At 40.8% G+C, this 18,427-nt stretch overlaps 1 long non-coding RNA gene across 5 annotated transcripts in view; it reads left to right on the plus strand.

The window, feature by feature from the left end:
- Nucleotides 1-18,427, plus strand: part of LOC118146923 (uncharacterized) — a 47,461-nt gene that overhangs the window by 17,240 nt on the left and 11,794 nt on the right. For all 5 annotated transcript variants that reach the window (XR_013525349.1, XR_013525350.1, XR_013525348.1 and 2 more), the window contains exon 3: nt 13,490-13,532. This is a non-coding gene — a long non-coding RNA (uncharacterized LOC118146923). The remainder of the gene's footprint in view (nt 1-13,489; nt 13,533-18,427) is intronic.

Consider the following 18,427-nt stretch of genomic DNA (forward strand, 5'->3'; position numbering starts at 1 on the left):
GCCTTGATTCACTCTAGGTGAATTACAACAAGGACCCAGACCAGAGGTTGATGAAGAACAGTTAGATTTGAGTGGGAGTTTAGAGTCCTAAATTAAGTTTGAGTTTTAAGAGCTGAGAAACTCTACTTACATACTTACTCCTCTCTAATCCATCTTCTGCTCTGAGGGCAGAATGATGTTTTTAAAATGTAAGTTGTAAGTGACTCTTCATTAAAGTCACCTACAGAATAAAACCTCAGCTCTGAGGCCACAGATAGGCTCCCAGAAACGAGTTCCTTTCTGTCTTTCTACTCTGACCTCCAGCCACAGACGTGGAGTGTCCTAAGTAAGCATCCTACCTTTCTACTGTCGTGCACAGGCCTGTTTCTAGAGCCAGTGATGTTTTCCTTCCCTACTCCATAGTAAAAATTCTACTCAGAAGCAGTTTAAATCACACCTCCCTTGGAAACACTTCCTGATTTTTCCCAGTTCATACAACAACAAGAAAAGGAATTTCAACATGTCATTTTCATGGTCAAACTCCAAATCTATTACAGTCCTTTTCTGACTGAAAACATGCACTGTTTTCTCCTTTCCTAAGGGTTAAAGTGGATCTTTACCCTGGAGGAAACCAGGTTCACGTAAAACAGTAAATACTCGAACAACGTAATATCGATTGTAGTGTTTTTTAAAGGTATACATGTGTAATGAAGATGTGTCAGAGAAACAGAGTCTTAAAGGTAGTAAACATCCGAGGAGCTTCAGACAAAAAGATTTCTAATTTCTATTGTACCATAGTAGACCTTCAAGTATGGAAGATTAGTCCAATATAAATATATCAGACATCCTGTGATCCTGTAAGATAAACATCACTCAAAATCACCAAGGTCAATCCGTCACTTTTAGGGCATTCATATATCGAAACCCTGAAAAACGGGAGTGTCAGGAAATCAAGGAAGTTGTCTACAGCTGGTGAATGTTATTTGGGGAAGGAAAAATGCCCTTATTAGCAAGAAAACAGAAGGCAAATTAGTTTCATAATTATGTTTAGTATTTGTATAAAATAAATTTTCTTGAGCTGATCAAAATTTGTTTTTCTTTACTGAGAAAATATGACTTCTCTGCTTCCTGGCTAGAGAAGAAAATGCTTTTGTTTTTTCCTGGAGTCATGGTACAGAAACTTTCAGGCCCAGCATGAGGTCTGACATGTTCTGCCTACCTACCTTTTAGTCAATCTTGTTTTTTTTTTTTTGCCATCAAGCTGTTTCTTTGTGAAATGACTCATCACTATTTATCTAAATTGGTTTTAAATGAGAATGTTTAACCAAAAGATCTGATCTGGGTATTATGACAGCTGTTATAAAATATGGAGGTTCAAGTTGTGTCATTTTCTTTCTCACAATTTATTTACTTTTCAGATTTATTCTTACCATTGTACTATTTTCCTGAAACAAAAGTGCACATGTGAAGTTTTCAGCAAAACTTTTGGACTATGAATTAGGGTAAAATTATGAAAATAGGTATCGAGTTATAAATTATGAGGTCTGCATTCTGATTCTAGCTCTTACAACATGAATTTAAACAATCAGGCTAAGCTCTCTGGGCCTGCTTCCTTACTTGCTCTGTTGCCCAGGCTGGAGTACAGTGGCATGATCTCAGCTCACTGCAGCCTCCACCTCCTGGGTTCAACTGATTCTCATGCTTCAGCCTTCTGAGTAGCTGAGATTACAGGCTGCTGCCACCATGGCTAGCAACTTTTTATATTTTTAGTAGAGACGGAATTTCACAGTGTTGGCCACACTGTTTTGGCACTCCTGACCACCAGCTGACCTCAGCCTCCGAAAGTGCTGGGATTATAGGCGTGAGCCACCACACCTGGCCTATTTTCTTTCATTATATATTGGTTTCCCACATAATAAAAGACTGCTAGCATCTTATAATTCTTCTGAGGGTGAGCATGAAGAGGGAGGGACATGGAAGACTTCATTCAAGTTTGAATAATCAGCAGGGCTTGCATCTGATGGCCCAGCTCCAACCAAGTGCTTATCCCAGACTACCCCTTCTGGAGGGGCCTCAGGGAAGAATGTGACAGTTGTGACTCCACCTGCTCTTTTCCAGGAGGATAATGTTTTAGAAGGTCAGCAGTTCCATAGGCTGTAACTGCAGTAATGCTAGTTAAAAATGTGTTTTCATCCTCACTGGTTGTGCATGTATGATACAAGACTTGTTTAGGTATCTACCTTCCAAGTACAGATTAGGGTTTTCCACAATGGAAAAATCTTGGCTATTGTATTAGTCCTTTCTCACGCTGCTAGGAAGAAATACCTGAAACTGGGTAATTTATAAAGGAAAGAGGTTTAATGGACTCACATTTCCACATGGCTGGGGAGGCCTCAGGAAACTTATAATCATGGCAGAAGGCACCTCTTCACAGGGTGGCAGAAGAGAGAAGAAGAGTAGAGCGAAGGGGGACGCCCTTCATAAAACCATCAGATCTCGGGAAAACTCACTCACTATCATGAGAACAGCATGGGGCAAACCACCCCCATGATTCAATTAGCTCCACCTGGTCCCACCCTTGACACTTGGGGATTATTACAATTCAAGGTGAGATTTGGGACACAGCCAAACCATTTCAGCTGTGAAGGCTGAAATAAGTGGAAATTAAGTAATAGTCTGTGGAACACAGTGGATGGTGGGGCTGTAAGAAGAGACAACACGAAGAAGGAAATCACAAGATGGGAGCTTGTGTGTGGCACAAATCCTTACATTCTAGGCCCTGTTGTGCCTCAGGAAGGGGAGTAACACGGCCTGAGAGGTGCTCCAGGACACAGGTGTAGGGCACGCTGGACTGAGGGACATGCCAGCTTCATCAAAGCTTCTGTAAGACATGAGGATGACGGGTAATGGTGCTGTTTGGTGCCCACTTGATTTGCCATTGCATTGTGTTGCATAGCATTGACCTGCACCCCTCCAGGTGTCTACATGAAACCTGTCATGTGACCTTATATGGAGATAGGGTCTTTATACAGGTAATCAAGTTAAAATGCAATCCTACTGGCTTCTCAAGAGCCTTAATTAGTGACTGGTGTCTTTCTAAGGGAGAGGAGAGGGAGATCTGGACACGTAGTCACAAGAAGAGTCCCACGTGATGCTGAGGAGGAAACTGAAGTGATGCAGTCACTGTCCAGGGGACACCAAGCACTGCCAGCATCCACTAGAACCTGGAAGAGGCAAAGAAGGATCTTTCACTAGCGCCTTGGATGCAGCGTGGCCCTGCCAGCACCTGATTTTGGACTTCTAGCCTCCAGAACTGCGAGGGAACACATTTCCATCATTTTTAACCACCCAGTTTGTGGTACTTTGTTAGGACAGCTCTGGGAAATTGCTACAGATATGGCACTTCGATCAGGAGCTAGAGTCTTTCTTTCTATCTACTATTACTTGAATTTAGTTCACCAAAGAATCATATTTTCTTTATTCAAAATGTTTTAAATTATGAGCAAATATGTGGATACAGATGTCATACGTCAGAGACTCACAACTTGTTTCAGAAGTAAAGAGTTGCACTGCTTTTAAAGAACTCAAATCTATAATTAAAATTCCAAAGTTTGAGTTGATGAGGAGTGATTCTCATTTGCAAAGCTGTCTTTGGGGTCCTGCTCTGTCATACTCAGAGAATTTCTGTTTTATACCTATGAATTGTCAGAAGTCCTAAACTTCCATTGTTAAAATCAGTTATACGTTGTTTAGGGAGGAAAACCTACATGAATTTACTCAAAAGAAATTTATTTGAGAGTTCAACACAAGCCATTAAATCTCTCTCTCTCTCTCTCTCTCTCACACACACACACACACACACACACACAATACAAACCACTAGGTTTTTTTTCTATCAACCACCTAACCCTTTTTAGAAACTAAACACTTTGTTTTAGAGTATTGCCTGATTTGGATGAGAAATATTAATTTCCTCAACTGAAATTCTTCAGATTGCCTCTCCAAATGTCAGTGCTGTTGGGCTTTCCCTGGGAAAACAAAACAAGATTGCTGTCACAGAAGCAGTCTGCAGATCAGCAAATCAAGTGGGTAACAGAATCCAGGATGCTATTATTAGCTTTGGAGAAGGCAGTCAGTGTGCAGGTTACATAAGTGAGGGAAATGGTTGCATTCTGGAAATGAGGAAAGAAATGGAAAATTGATCAGTAAGGACGACCTGGGCTGTTTTCTCATTACCTCCTTTTCTTTTACCCCACCAAAAAAGAAAAAGAAAATAATCCAGAATTGTACTGTAGTCTTTCTGTCTGCCTACTCTTATTTGAATTTGATTCACCAAAGAATAATATTGTCTTTGTTTAAAATGTTTTAAAGTTGATGATAAATCCTGAGTTCAGCTCAGTGGACACAAGTGAGAAGCAAAAAATCAAGCACCTTATTATGGAAATGTTATGTATATCACACCCTGGCTTTGCTGTGTTACAGCTTATAGAATAGCAGACAGCCCTTTCTCAAGTTTCTGTGTATTTCTTCACAGTTCATAACAATCTGACTGATGGTTTGCAATTTCTTTTCTAATGAGATTTTTTGGCATGTGAAAATGCAGAGCTACTTTAGTTCTGACCTGGGTTTTTTTCCTTCACAGTTTTTCTCATTTTTGGGGGGGTGGGTATTTTTTTATCCAGCAGTGGGTTTGGTGCTTCTGTGGTTATTTTCTAACCCTTGGCTGTGGCATACTTAGCACTTAATTTCTGGCAGAATCTTTCCTGATGCTGTCACCTTCCATTTAACTCTCTGTGTTTTTTTAGTATATAAAGCTCAACCAGCACTTACTGTTTTTTGAAGATAATGTTGGTTATGCGCTTGGAATGACTTGAATAAACTTGCAAAAAATGACCCTATCCAAATGCGTCAGACATGCATGGGGCACAGCCGATAACCAGTGCATGGAAACATTATCAGTAAAAACTGTCAGCTTCCCAGTAAAAACACCCAGAACTGCCACAGGCAACTCCTCATAATGGAACTTTTGCAGGGAACAGTTTCTTTTCAATGACACTGATTTTAACAGCCTCCAAACGTTCTTCCTCTGTGTGCACTCCACCTGCAATCAAAAAGCCAAATTCCAAATCAAGTCTGAAATACTTTTTAGCAAACAGCTCAATTCTTAATCTCCTGAAAATCAAGGAACCAGATCTTCAGCAAGGATAGATTCACAGCAGCAGCCTCTAAACAAGGTTATCTTTACTTTCTTCCCTCAGATCCCACTGCTGTGCCTAGTCACATAATTAAGGACAAAGTGATGCTAGGTGAGGATACATGCACATGAAGTCACGCCTGTAATCTGTAGGAAGCGGATATTAGGTACAGCCTGAAAAATCCCTGGAAGAGCGATGTTGGTGCTCCTGGTTTGTGGTTGGATACAGCAGAGCAATCCTGGCAGTTTACTGTTTTTACATGCAGCGTTTTAGTGTTAGTGGTGCACTTGTTTAATTGAAGATCAGTTCAGCATTGTCTGAAGCGTGCATCATATATTTGGCTCAAGCAAGAGTCTTCCCCTGAAAAAAAAAAAGTGCATGTGTGTGTATTTTAATCTTGAAAAATCACTGTCAATTAAATATTAAATGGCAAATGAAGACAAAAATCAATAAAGCAAGCAATAGGTAAGGCACAGGCATCCAGTGTATATCTGCTGTTGATAACTAGTCTCTTCTCTATGCAGGATGGGTGGGTGCAAGACGGTAGGAAGCAGCCACAGGTCTACAAGGTGTCCTTTTGACTTCCTAGAAACAACTTCCAAGACTCTTGAGGCAATCCTTTTGAACATGTTACAGCATATAGATGCTTTCTTCCAACCCTTCCAATAGCCTCCCGTCTTGCTCAGAATATAACTAAAGCCCTCATCATGATGATCCTCATATCATGACCCAAAGCTTCCATCCTCCCTCTAGCCCTCGCTTGTGCTGTTCCGTGGACACTGACTTGTTTTTCTTTTTTCTTTCTTTCTTTCTTTTTTTTTGAGATGGAGTTTTGCTCTTGTTACCCAGGTTGGAGTGCAATGGCACAATCTTGGCTCGCCACAACCTCCGCCTCCTGGGTTCAGGCAATTCTCCTGCCTCAGCCTCCTGAGTAGCTGGAATTACAGGCATGCGCCACCATGCCCAGCTAATTTTTGGTATTTTTTTTTTTTTTAGTAGAGACGGGGTTTCACCATGTTGACCAGGATGGTCTCGATCTCTTGGCCTCGTGATCCACCAGCCTCGGCCTCCCAAAGTGCTGGGATTACAGGCTTGAGCCACCGCGCCCGGCCAACCTTGTTTTTCTTTAAACCCATGAAGACTGCTCCCACCTCAGAGCCCTTGTAACTGCTGTTCCCTCAACTCAGATGTGTGACCCACAGCCAAGCACGCTGCCCTCTTTCCCACTTCCCCACTTTCTGTGACTCTGCTCCCATATCAGAGGCCTTCTCTGACTATCCAATCGGAATTACTTCCGTTCCTCCTTCTCTTTACCCTCTGCTTTGATTTCCTTCCCTCCTTCCTTCCTTCCTTCCTTCCTTCCTTCCTTCCTTCCTTCCTTCCTTCCTTCCTTCCTTCCTTCCTTCCTCCCTCCCTCCCTCCCTCTCTCCCTCCCTCCCTCCCTCCCTTCCATCTTTCCTTCCATTTATTTATTTGTTTTGAGACAGAGTCTCACTCTGTTGCCAAGGCTGGAGTGCAATAATGCAATATCGGCTCACTGCAACGTCTTCCTCCCTGGTTCAAGCAATTCTCCTGCCTCAGCCTCCAAAGTAACTGGGATAATAGGTGCCTACCACTATGCCTGGGTATTTTTATTAGAGATGGGGTTTCACCATGTTGGCCAGGCTGATCTCGAACTCCTGACCTCAGGTGATCCACCCACCTTGGCCTACCAAAGTGCTGGGATTCCAGGTGTGAGCCACTGCACCCAGCCTGATTTTCTTTAGAGTATTGTTCCCTACATGGTAAAGATCAGCTAAGTAGTTTCCTCTCCCCAACTAAACTGAGTGCTTCTTGAGGACAAGGGCTTTGTTTTGTTGACTTCTTAATCCCACTGCTTAGAGCAGAGCCTGACACATCCTGTGGTCAGCAGGATTTTGGTGTAACTGCCATGTTTATGTTATGTGATATGGCAAAAGAGACTTTGCAGATGGAATTAAGGTTACTAATCATCTGACCTTTAACACTTTTAACCTATAAAAAGCATGGCAATAATTTGTGATGTTTTAATTATGAATGAATAAAGAAAAAAGTAATAAAGCATAAAATAAATCAGCTAAGGTATTTTTTTTTTATTTTCTGGGCGGGCTGATATAATCACATGGGCTCCCTTTTCTCAAAAATGGAAAAGGGAGTAGGAGAGTTCACAGTGAGAGAGAGATGTGACCAGGGAAGAAGGACAGAGTGATGCAGTTTTGCTGGCTTTTCGGGGGCAGGGGGAAGGGGAGTCATCAGCTGAGTGCACTCTGGAAGCGGAGAGTGGCTCTCACCTGTCAGCCAGCAAGGCCAAGGGAACCTCGGACCTAATGCCGCAAGGAACCAAATTCTGTCAATAATCAGTCTGAATGATAAAAAAGGATTCTTCCATGGAGCCTGAAGAAGGATGCACCCTGTGGACACTGTGGCTTTCAGCCTGTGAAACTTTAAGCAGAGACCCAGCTGAGCCCACCACACCCTTAACCTATAAAAACTATGAGGCAATAAGTTTATGCTATTTTAAGTGTGGACGAATAAAAAAAACATAACATAAAATAAAACACCTAAGGTATATTTTGGGTTTTGAGATTTGATATCTGGAAAGAACCAAGTGTCTTCTTAAGCTACCTGCTATTAGATGGAGAACAAAGCAAGTGTATATGTACGTAAGGGATACACTCAAAAGCTGTGAAATTGAATAGGCTTTAAAAAAATTGCTGTTGAAAAAGAGCTTGAATTCTCTTTTATTTAAAAAATAATGGTTGTAGAAAAAAGTGGAACAAAAAGGGGGAAAGATTTGTCAGTTAATGTTTAAATCTCAATTCCATCATTTGCAGGTCCAGTGACCATGCGCAAGTCACCTAAAGTTGCAATAATGATAAGTATCTACCTAACAAGAATGGTAAAGAAACAAAGAGACTGTATGTGGTAAAAAATCGTAAACTATAAGTTATTAAAGGTAATAACTCAACTCTCTTGCATGTATCAGAACTATTGTCCTTAGAAGATTTCTTCCACCCAATTCTGATAATTCTGAGATGTTGATTTTTCAGACGTGCGTCTTTTCCCAAAACACTTTGGTGTGATACTCACGCACATGAAACAATGTACTTTAGCATTATATGCATACTTTAAATGGGAATATTCTCACTTCATGATTAATGTAAAAATGAGAAGCTAGCTCAAAATATTTATGGCATGTTTAAGGCTGATTAATCTTACGATCTCGAAAACATGATCGTTTCACAGTTTCTAAGCTAAAATGGGATGTACATTATCGAGTTATAAAGGTCTTGGAATGAAATTTTCTCCTCTATTCACAGTTGTGTAGGAACTAGCATAAGAAATGGCATTTTGTGGGCTGGGCTGCAGCTCATACACTGCTGCCTATGTGCATTGGTGAGTGCTGAGTTGAGGTGGCTCAACATTTTCCCAACAATTTGGATACATGTATTAATCAGCATGGGGCCTTCATTTCATAACTGGCAGAAGAAAATGTAGTCTGGGTATAGAGACTAGCTTATAAAATGTTATGACGTTGAATAGGTTTTTTTAAAATGCTGTTGAAAAAGGGCATAGATTCTCTTTTACTTGGAGAGGGAACGATGGATGCAGTGGAGTGGCTGGCATAGCGTCTCCTTCCTTCCTGCCTGGCCTGGTGGATCCAGGTTAAGTGAGAATGAGGGTCCCATGCTGTGGGAATTGTATTTACCAGAGGATTGTGAGCCTCATATCACAAGCAAATAACGAAGTGATACAAAGTCCAAGTGGCAGTTATCCCTACCTCTTCTAAATGGGACTCTGGTGCTGCACGAGTCTCTGAAGGCCAAATATAAGCATGAATGAGTGTTGCAGGGACCTCCATGCACTGCTGGTGGAAGCACATCTCAGAGCAGCCTCATGGAGCATGATATGCAAGACTTGGTGAAACAAAATCTGCATATTATACCCGTATATAACCACAGGAACCTTCTCTATGCAGTAGAGAGTAGTTGAAAGCAACTTAGTCTTAAAAACTAGGAGAATGAGTAAGTAAAACCAGGCGGATGCATGCTATAGAATAACTCCATTCACTTAGAAAAAAGGGATTATATGAACATACAGCAACATTGATGAACTTTTAAAATAGTGTTCAAATTTTAAAAGTTAAAAACAGAATAGAAACTACAATTCATTATCATTAATGGAAATAAAATCATTGCATATTTTAAAAGATCAAACATACCAAAGTACGCCAAGCAATGTGGGTGCCATGAGGGAGAGATGGGGTTAAAGCTGTGAGAGTGAACAGTGACATCAGCATCAGGAAAGCAACCAGTACAACTGGAGCTGAAGGAATATATCTGGCCTTGGGTTATGTGGTTATAATATAATTTAGTCCTTTATTTAAAAATGATCTACTTGTCCTTATTTTGTTTAATTATGATGTCCTCTATTTGCTTGCCAAACCTGGATGGATTGTAACCATAAGATTAATAAAGCACCAGGATGATACTAAATACCTATTGATATCTAGCTTGGCAGCCTTGATTTCCTTATATGGTAGTAGATGGCCTAGTATCTGAAAAGCATTGATGATGTGTATGTATATATGTGTATATATATATGTATATATATATATGCATATAATGTGTAAATATGTGTGTGTGTATATGCATACACACACACAGATAATTCTTAATTCAAACGTGCCAGAAATTTGGAGAATTTTTGCAAATACACGTGAATGTAAAAGGTAAGAAGTATTCTGTTTCCTGAAACACCACAAATTTCTCCTCTTTGTTAATTACATACAGTGCTTGCTGATTATGCAAAGAAGATTTGCCTTTTTATCAGTTTCTTTTTATGCCCTCTTTGGCTTCTTGAGGTCAGTGCTGACTGGAAAATAAGAAACTAGCCTTCTATTAATATCTACCTTGCTTAATTTTTTTTTCTGTCCCATAAAGAGATTCTTATAAAGGAAGTTGACTAGAGTTGGTGAATTATTTATGCTCTATAGAATTAGGTTTTGCTGCCCATTGCCTTATGTGTTTTACTTTCTGAGGTAGGCAGAATAACGGCCGCTAAAGATGTTAGCATCCTAATCTCTGGAACCTGTGAATATGCTACTTTACATGACAAAAGAGAATGGGGCATTAAGAAAATGGAACTATAGTTGTTAATTAGGGGAATTTAAAATAGGAAGATTATCCTGGCCTAACCAGGTGTTAAGCCAGAATAAGTGTTTTTAACAGTGGAAGAAGGAGACAGAGTTCAGAATTAGAGGGAGATTGAGGCTATGGAAGCACAGACATAGAAGACAACAATAGCAGTCCATCAGCCAAGGAATGTGGGCAGCCTCTAGAAGCTAGAAAAAGCAGGAAAATGCACTTTCCCCTGGAACCTCCAGCAGAGAATGCAGTGTTACTGAAACCTCAGTTTTTGCCCAGTGAGACCTGTATCAGACATATAATTTAGAGAACTGTACATTATTAATTATTAATTTTTTTTGAGATGGAGTTTTGCTCTTGTCACCCAGGCTGGAGTGCAATGGCGTGATCTCGGCTCACAGCAACCTCCACCTCCCAGGTTCAAGTGATTCTCCTACCTCAGCCTCCCGAGTAGCTGGAATTACAGGCACCCACCACTATATCCAATTAATTTTCTTGTATTTTTAGTGGAGATGGGGTTTCAGCATGTTGGCCAGACTGGTCTTGAACTCCTGACCCCAGATGATCTGCCTGCCTCAGCCTCCCAAAGTGCTGGGATTATAGGTATGAGCCACCGTGTCTGGCCAGAACTGTACATTATCAAACTGTGTTGCTCTAAGCCATTAAGTTTGTGGTAACTTATAGCATCAGAAGAAAATTAATGCAGTCTCTGTGCTTTTGTTGTAATACAGGCATAATCATTTGCCTATATAATGATATACCCTCAAAGTTAAGCTGGCAATATCTATTGAGAATATTTCTCTTTTTGTAGGGTCCCCTTGTTTTTGAAAATCATTCATTTTTGGACTCGCAAGGTAGATTTCAGACTAGAAAAATATGGGGTACTTATTAGTCATTCCAAAAAGAAGAAAAAACTCAATGGGAAATATTAATAATTTATAGAAAGAATGAACCTCAGGATATCTTAGCAATTTTTTAAAAACTCTGAAAGACAATTAACTTTGTATTTTAATTATGAAGTTTTAGTTGGCACTGAGTCGATGTTGTTCAAGATTATCTAGTGGCGAAACATAAGTTGTGGTTGGTGCCTGGATTAAGGAAGATTTTTTTGGAATAGTAGTATTAGGCAAATATGTTCACAATAACAGATTGGTTATAAAGAAAGTTAATTTTTTTTTAAAGAATGGAATGTCCAAAGATGACAGTGTGATTGTCCCAAGAAATAGCTCCCATTATAAAATTTTTAAACTGTAGCAGTATTTTATTTCGTTGGACTGTTTATATGTGTGTATGAATATGCCATGAAAGCTTATGACCAGTGAATGTGGTTGTAAGAAGTAGCTTAAGTGACCAGCATTCCTTCTAGGTTGAACACCAGTTTGTTGCAGCAACCAAAAAGCATAGATGTGAGGGATTTGACTGACCCAGTGCTCCAACAGTCATCTCAAGTGAGACAGCTAGACACAACCAGCATGCATCACAGAACACCTGACCGGCTCCCACCAGCGGGGCTTCTGTGGGCAAAGAAAGATTTAATTGACCTTACCTAAGTTTCTGTTGAAGTATCCATTAATGGAGAAGAATTGAAAAGCCTTAAGATGCCTCCATCTTTCCAGACACTAGAAAGTAGAATGCTATATTTAAGCAGAGTCATGTTTTAACACATGCTGTGGGGGACTAGAGTAGTGGAAGGGCTGAGAATTTCTCTAGCAGACTTGGACCTATGTTGAAAGGGGTGGTTTAAGTGTGTGTGTGTGTGTGTGTGTGTGTGTGTGTGTGTGTGTGTATTATACTGAACCACTGTTAAATTAATAAGTAGCAGATCTCCTGCTGAAATTAAAGGGTATGCTTTTAGTTCAGCTTCACATATTAGCAAGTCAATTTGTGTGTTTTTTAGAATGTTCCTTTTTTTAACAGGATTGTCTTATCACACTATTTTCCCAATGTTTTGCTTCTTCAAAAAGTACACATACAAATTGCATAATGGAAAGCTATATATTTAGTGTAAAAGAATCATAGAACTTACTTGAGGTCCAATAATTTTGGACACGTCCTCCAATGCCACATGAAAATTTTGGAATATTTAAGCATTGTATGGTGGCCATGGTAGTAAAATGTCAGCATTTGCCATTCCATTTAGAAAATGAAAACTCATAGATATTTTTAAACTAATTGGATACCTTATAAAGATTATAGCAAATGGGTGTGGTATTTTTATGCAACAACGTAAGAATTTTAGCCATCAAACTAGCATTATTCTATGGTAATACTAAAGGTGGATGAAGTATATTGAATGAGTTTGAGTTAAAATTTTGAGGACATTTACATAAATTTATGTGTATGTAGCACTTTCTCCAAGAAACTCCATAAAGCTTTATTGCTCTACTGTTTTTAACACTGCAAGTAAAATGGGACTCAAAATTTACTATTTGTACAACTGATACACAAATACATAACTATATTTTTTGTAACTCACTTCATCTTGTCACTCCTATTCTGGCTGAAAATGTCTGGCTTTGTCCACCAAGGATGTCTCAGTCTCTCTTGAACTAAAATATGTCACCTTGAGTTAATTACTCTGTATTATAGGTGCTCTCCCCCTTCCTCTCATATTGCATCTAGATGTAAATCTGGAAATCTACAGAATATGATGACGTAGGTCGGTAGGTAGAGGGGGACTGGGAGAAGGAGCTGCTTAAGTGTCCAGAGCTACTATAATTCATAATTAGTTTTCTCATATTGGTCAAGGACCAAATTCAGCCTGCATCTTGCCAGGGTTGGTGCAGCTGGTTTTGGCCTTTTACAATGAAGTCCTTTTATCCTTACACTTGGTGACCAATAAACACCATTCACAATAGCACACATCCTTTCTGGGACATCTGGTAACATCATAGGGAACCATCATGGATGTATGTTCTTAGTTGCCATGCTGACCACGGGGTCCCTAGGAGACATGGGTTTTCCAGGTCTTCCAGGAGACAAGGGATCTTCCAGGTTTCCGGGGAAGTAAGAAACAAGCTTCCTGTCTAGGATCCCCACCCAACCTCAAGTGTTTCTAGGAGTCTTTATTTTAGTCTCTCTTCTGAGATTCAATTCAGAGGAGAGAGGAGAGTCTAACCTCATTTCTCTCTCCTGTCTTTCATGCCTCAGCATTTGAACCTATAGTGACCAGAAGAAATTTCTTCCTCTGGGGGTAAGCTTTCCTTATCTCAGATATATTTATGTCTTTTCACTAGAACTAACTGTAAAACTATGTTCAGATGTGTAAGCTTTGCTCTTAATATGAAAAATGAATTTTTTTTTGCTTGTTATATAATCATTCCACATACCCTTAAGCAAGCCAGGCTTGCAACTCACTGGCTTATAAGGCATTTAATGATGTCTAATGAGGTTTCCAAAGTGGAACAAGGTTATCTTTCTTCTAGGCTGTCTCCAAAGAAGCGGGGAGGGAAAGCAAAATGGGGGGTTGTGTCCAGATTTAGGCTCTTTCTAAAAAGTTGGAAGGAAAAATATCTTGATCTTTCTAGATTATTTTTCTAAGAGCCATGCTTGAGGTTTTTGACATACAGTGGCCACAAGGCAGCTGTTGGTTTTACTGTCTTTTTCTTCAAAGTTGTAAGTAGGGAGAGAGTATTTTCACAAGTACCTTGTAAAGGGCAGCCTGGTTCCTCTGGTGTGGTCCATCTTAGGCTTCCAGGATGCCTCAGCTGGTTTCAGTGGTTCTGGAATCTGAGTTGGATGCAAGGCAGGCTGGATTTGTCCTTGTGCCACTCTGTGTGAGTCACTGGCCCATCTGAGAAGTAGCATTAGGGAGAAGCTAACTCACCAAAAAGGGACCTTGAGAGGCTAAATTGGAGACAAGTTCACAGGAAGAGGGCATAGAAATCAGAATGCATCATTTTCTGGACCAGCTCGCAGGTAGGCTTCAGATGGCTTTTGAACTGAGGGGCAGGATGTTCTGAGAAGTTAAAGGACCATAGAGCAGATAGCTGCATCAGCTAACAAAATATATCAGTCACACCCCCCCCTTCATGGCCTCTGGTGGAAGGAATCCATGAGTTGAGTGCCTTGTAAATGTTTCCATAATCACTTGGGGAGTGGTGCGAATCAATTTCTCACCATGGATGGAAAGAGCCATCCACTAAAGGTACCACTTGTACAAAAAGCGAGTACCCAAATTACCTCTTAAAGCGGGGAGCCCTTATCTGAAGTCATTGAACTTCTAGGGGAACCATCAATGACAGCCAAGGTGACTTCTCACACAAATGTGTGTGTCTGTGCATTTTCTCAGGAGAGATTCTGGGGCTTTCAGCGGATTCTCAAAGGAGTCCCTCACTGCAAAACATCAAGGTCCATTAGATGAACGGAAATGTTGCACTAACAAGTAACATAAAAACTTGATGCATTAAAACTCTTTTCTCTTTCCCAGAAATTCCAGTCAAAGAGACCAATGTCACTGATCACAAAGTTCATTTCTATTTTCAGGAATCCCTTTTGTGATAAAAACTCACACAAAAATGTCCTCTTGAAAAAGAATAACAATGAAAAACAACAACAAAAGACAACAAAGACTTGTCTTGGGTGTTTTGTGAACATTCTCAAAAAGACATTTACTACCAGTAAGCAAGGAATTGAGAATACTCTTAAATCACTGACATTCCTTATAGGGTGTCCAGCTTTGGAAATTCATTTGTGAGCTGAGAAGTGTGGGCATGAGGATGAGCAGGTTTATGATGAACAACTTACTGTAAAGGGCAAGTTTCAGTGAGAAATTAACGATTCGTCCTCAGGAGCCCTTTATTTACTATTAAAAACCTGAGTGCCTTTTGCTGTTAGCAGGCTGATACTTACAGGGAAATTGATTCTCTTCACAGAATTTCCCGACGGTCCCAATAAGCCATTAAGCGCTCCTGGCCTTACCTTCCTTGGTTTAGTAGCTGCTCTGCCATGGTCAGCATCGTTCTCTCTGCAGCAATTAGTGGCAATAAGTGGGAGCTCGCACAATTGATGGTGTAATATGCCTGGACAGTGTGCAAGCAGCAGTTATGAAATGCTTCACCGAGCAGAGCTCTTGTACTCAATGCCTCCCTCCCATCAGTTTTCCGGGTAGCAGAGCCTAATGTAGGCACACAGCAGGTGGTGCAGGGACCGGAAGAGCTCAGGTGCGGAGCTTTCTGTCCTAAGAAGGACCAGACCTTGCTTATCAGGCCTGCTATAGTTTCCTTCATCTACCACCCCAACCGATGTGACTCAATTATCCTGAAGAGGTTTTGAAGAAAAGAGGCTTTTCCATCTCTCTCTTACAGCGTTTTTGATTTCTAGCATTTCTTCTTGATTCTTTTTTGGAATTTCCATCTCTCTGCTTATAGTTCCCATCTGTTCCTGCATGTTGTCTACTTTGCCATTGGAATCTCTAGCATATTAATCTTAATTGTTTTAAATTCACAATCTCCTAATTCCAACATCCCCGCCTTATGGGATTCTAGTCCTAATGCTTGCACTGTCTCTTTAGGATGGCATTTTAAAAAATTTATTATTATACCTTAAGTTCTAGGAAACGTGCAGAAATGTGCAGGTTTGTTACATAGGTATACATGTGCTATGGTGGTTTGCTACACCTATCAACTTGCCATCTACATTAGTTATTTCTCTGAATGCTATCCCTCCCTTAGCCCCCCACTCCCCGACAGGCCCTGGTATTTGATATTCCCTTCCCTGTGTCTGTATGTTCTCATTGTTCAATTCCCACTTATGAGTGAGAACATACAGTGTTTGGTTTTCTGTTCCTGTGTTAGTTTGCTGAGAATGATGGTTTGTTGGCTTGTTTATTAGCCTTTTAGTATACCTTGTGATTTTTTCTTGCTGTTGTTATGTTGAAAGCCAAAATGATGGCTGGAGTAAAAGGATCAAATAAGCCTTTCATGATGTGGTGGGAAGGTGCATGTGGGTGTGAGTTGGGGGTCTTATAATTAGATCTCAGCTCGTGCCTTGGGCTGTGAACTTCTCAAGCGCTTCTCCGTGCCCCTCTGCTCCCACCACCTTTGGGGACACAGGATGGCTTGAGTGGACTGGAATTGTGTTTTTTTCCCTTTTCCCACAGAGAGAGGTAGAGGGGTAGAGTTGGGTACATCCCATCTCCCAGGTCAGTTAGGCTCTGGTTAAAACTTCAATAGTTTAGGGTCTGGTGAAATAGTTTCTCTTGCTGGCAGGCCTTATTAAGAACAGAATGCTCTGGAATATTTTTAAATGGGTATCTTTCCCCTCTCTCTGCCAAAAGCATGAATAGGATTTTCTTTGATTTTCATTGTAAGAACCTAGAGGAGTTCCCAGAGGTGAAATTTACAAAACTGAACCACCCCCACCCCCACCGCGCCCCACCACTTCTATATTTGGGCTCCTCTGGAGTTTTTGACTCTCAGACTTGTCCACCTCAAGCCTCCAGCAATTTGTCAGTTAGTATTTGGGTTTGGTGGCCATGGGGGTTTCGTGTGTGGGTTTCTGCTCTGATAATGATGCTCTGCATCTGCTTGTTAGACCGTGGTTTGCCCTGTGACCTCAGTTTTCTGACAGATCTAAGGAGGTTGCTAATGTTTTAGTTTGATCAGCATTTGACTTGTTGGGATACAGTGATGACTTCTAAGCCTCTTACAAGCTCACAGGAAACAAGAAGACTCTCTCATTCGAGTACAAACATTTAATTCATTGGTTGTATTTTATAAAAAGATTTTGGAAACCTTCTCTGCTGTAAACGAAACCTCTCTAAGCATTTCCACTATCTTCATGGTTTAGTTACTCACTACATGCAGATGATTCTCTCTATTATGACTCTGACTCTGTCTCTCCTATGCTATGTAGTCACATGCCCATCTCACTACCAGGTTAATGTATTTGAATAAGCAAACCTCAGACTCACATGTTCACAGCTGAAATCAATATTTCCTTGTCCCTATTCTGGGGTCTTTACTTGTCTCCTGCTCTTCTTACAGCTTCTGTGCTCCCAGTCAATGGTGCTGACATTTACCCAGTTCTCTGTGTTAAGAAAATAACAACTTATCTTTTCAGACTGCTAATCTCTCACTGTCCCACATCCAGGCAATAAATAGCACCTGCTGCTTTTACTTCTAGAGGGATCCTTGGATGCCTTTCCCATCTCCACACTATTATCATGGTTTTAGCTCGGGCCACGTGGACTCATTCCTGGATATTGTAAACGTCCCTTGGGTTTCCTACCCTCAAAGTCACTCTTATGTAATCTCCTCCACGCAGTACACAGAGCGTCCTCTCCACATCTGCACACTCCAGAAGTCACCAAATTTGGTTACTTACGCTTTTCCATAGTATAATCTCCATTCCACTGTACTGTGTTCCTTTTTAAGGTGTTAATTGTGTCTCATTAACTAGGACAGCATAGTCTGATTTCCTCCTCATAGAACGAGTAACAGTTTCTCATTCTTTCTTGGTCTCTAGTCCACGCCCTTCTCTTTCAAGTGACTGATGCTCGTTGCAGCCCACCTGTAAATACGTGTTGGCTGATGGCCTGAACACCTTCTCAAACTGCACACGCATGCTTTTATACAGCTGCCATTTACATGCTCCTGGATCTGAATTATCTTTAGTACTAATGTCTTTGCTGAAATGCAGCTGTGCATATGACCAGATTTCCAAACACAACAGCGCCCAAATTAAACTCCCCACTTTGACCCCAACCCCACTCTTCTTTCTGTTCACCTGTTTCCTGTGGTAGGGTTAGCATTATCATTCACCCACTTGCCCAGATCAAGATACGCAGAACCATACTCTGTCTTCTTTTTACTTTAGCTCCAGTAAGTCCCTGGGCAATCCCCTCTTGTCCCTATGATTCTAAATAACATCTAAGCGCTGCTAGCTCCAAAGCTCTACCTCCAGCCTGAAGCTCTTTCGTATGTAACTCCTAGCTTAACATCTCTACTCGGTGGGCAAATCACAGTTACCATTTTTGGTATTCTTTAATACTACTCCACCACTGCCCCTTCTCATCTTGGTTATTGGTCGCATCCTCCTGTGTCTCTGGTCCGAAACAGAGGAGTCCAACTTGATACCTCTAGTTTT

Source organism: Callithrix jacchus, chromosome 13, assembly GCF_049354715.1.
Source record: "Callithrix jacchus isolate 240 chromosome 13, calJac240_pri, whole genome shotgun sequence".
Taxonomy (NCBI): Eukaryota; Metazoa; Chordata; class Mammalia; order Primates; family Cebidae; genus Callithrix; species Callithrix jacchus.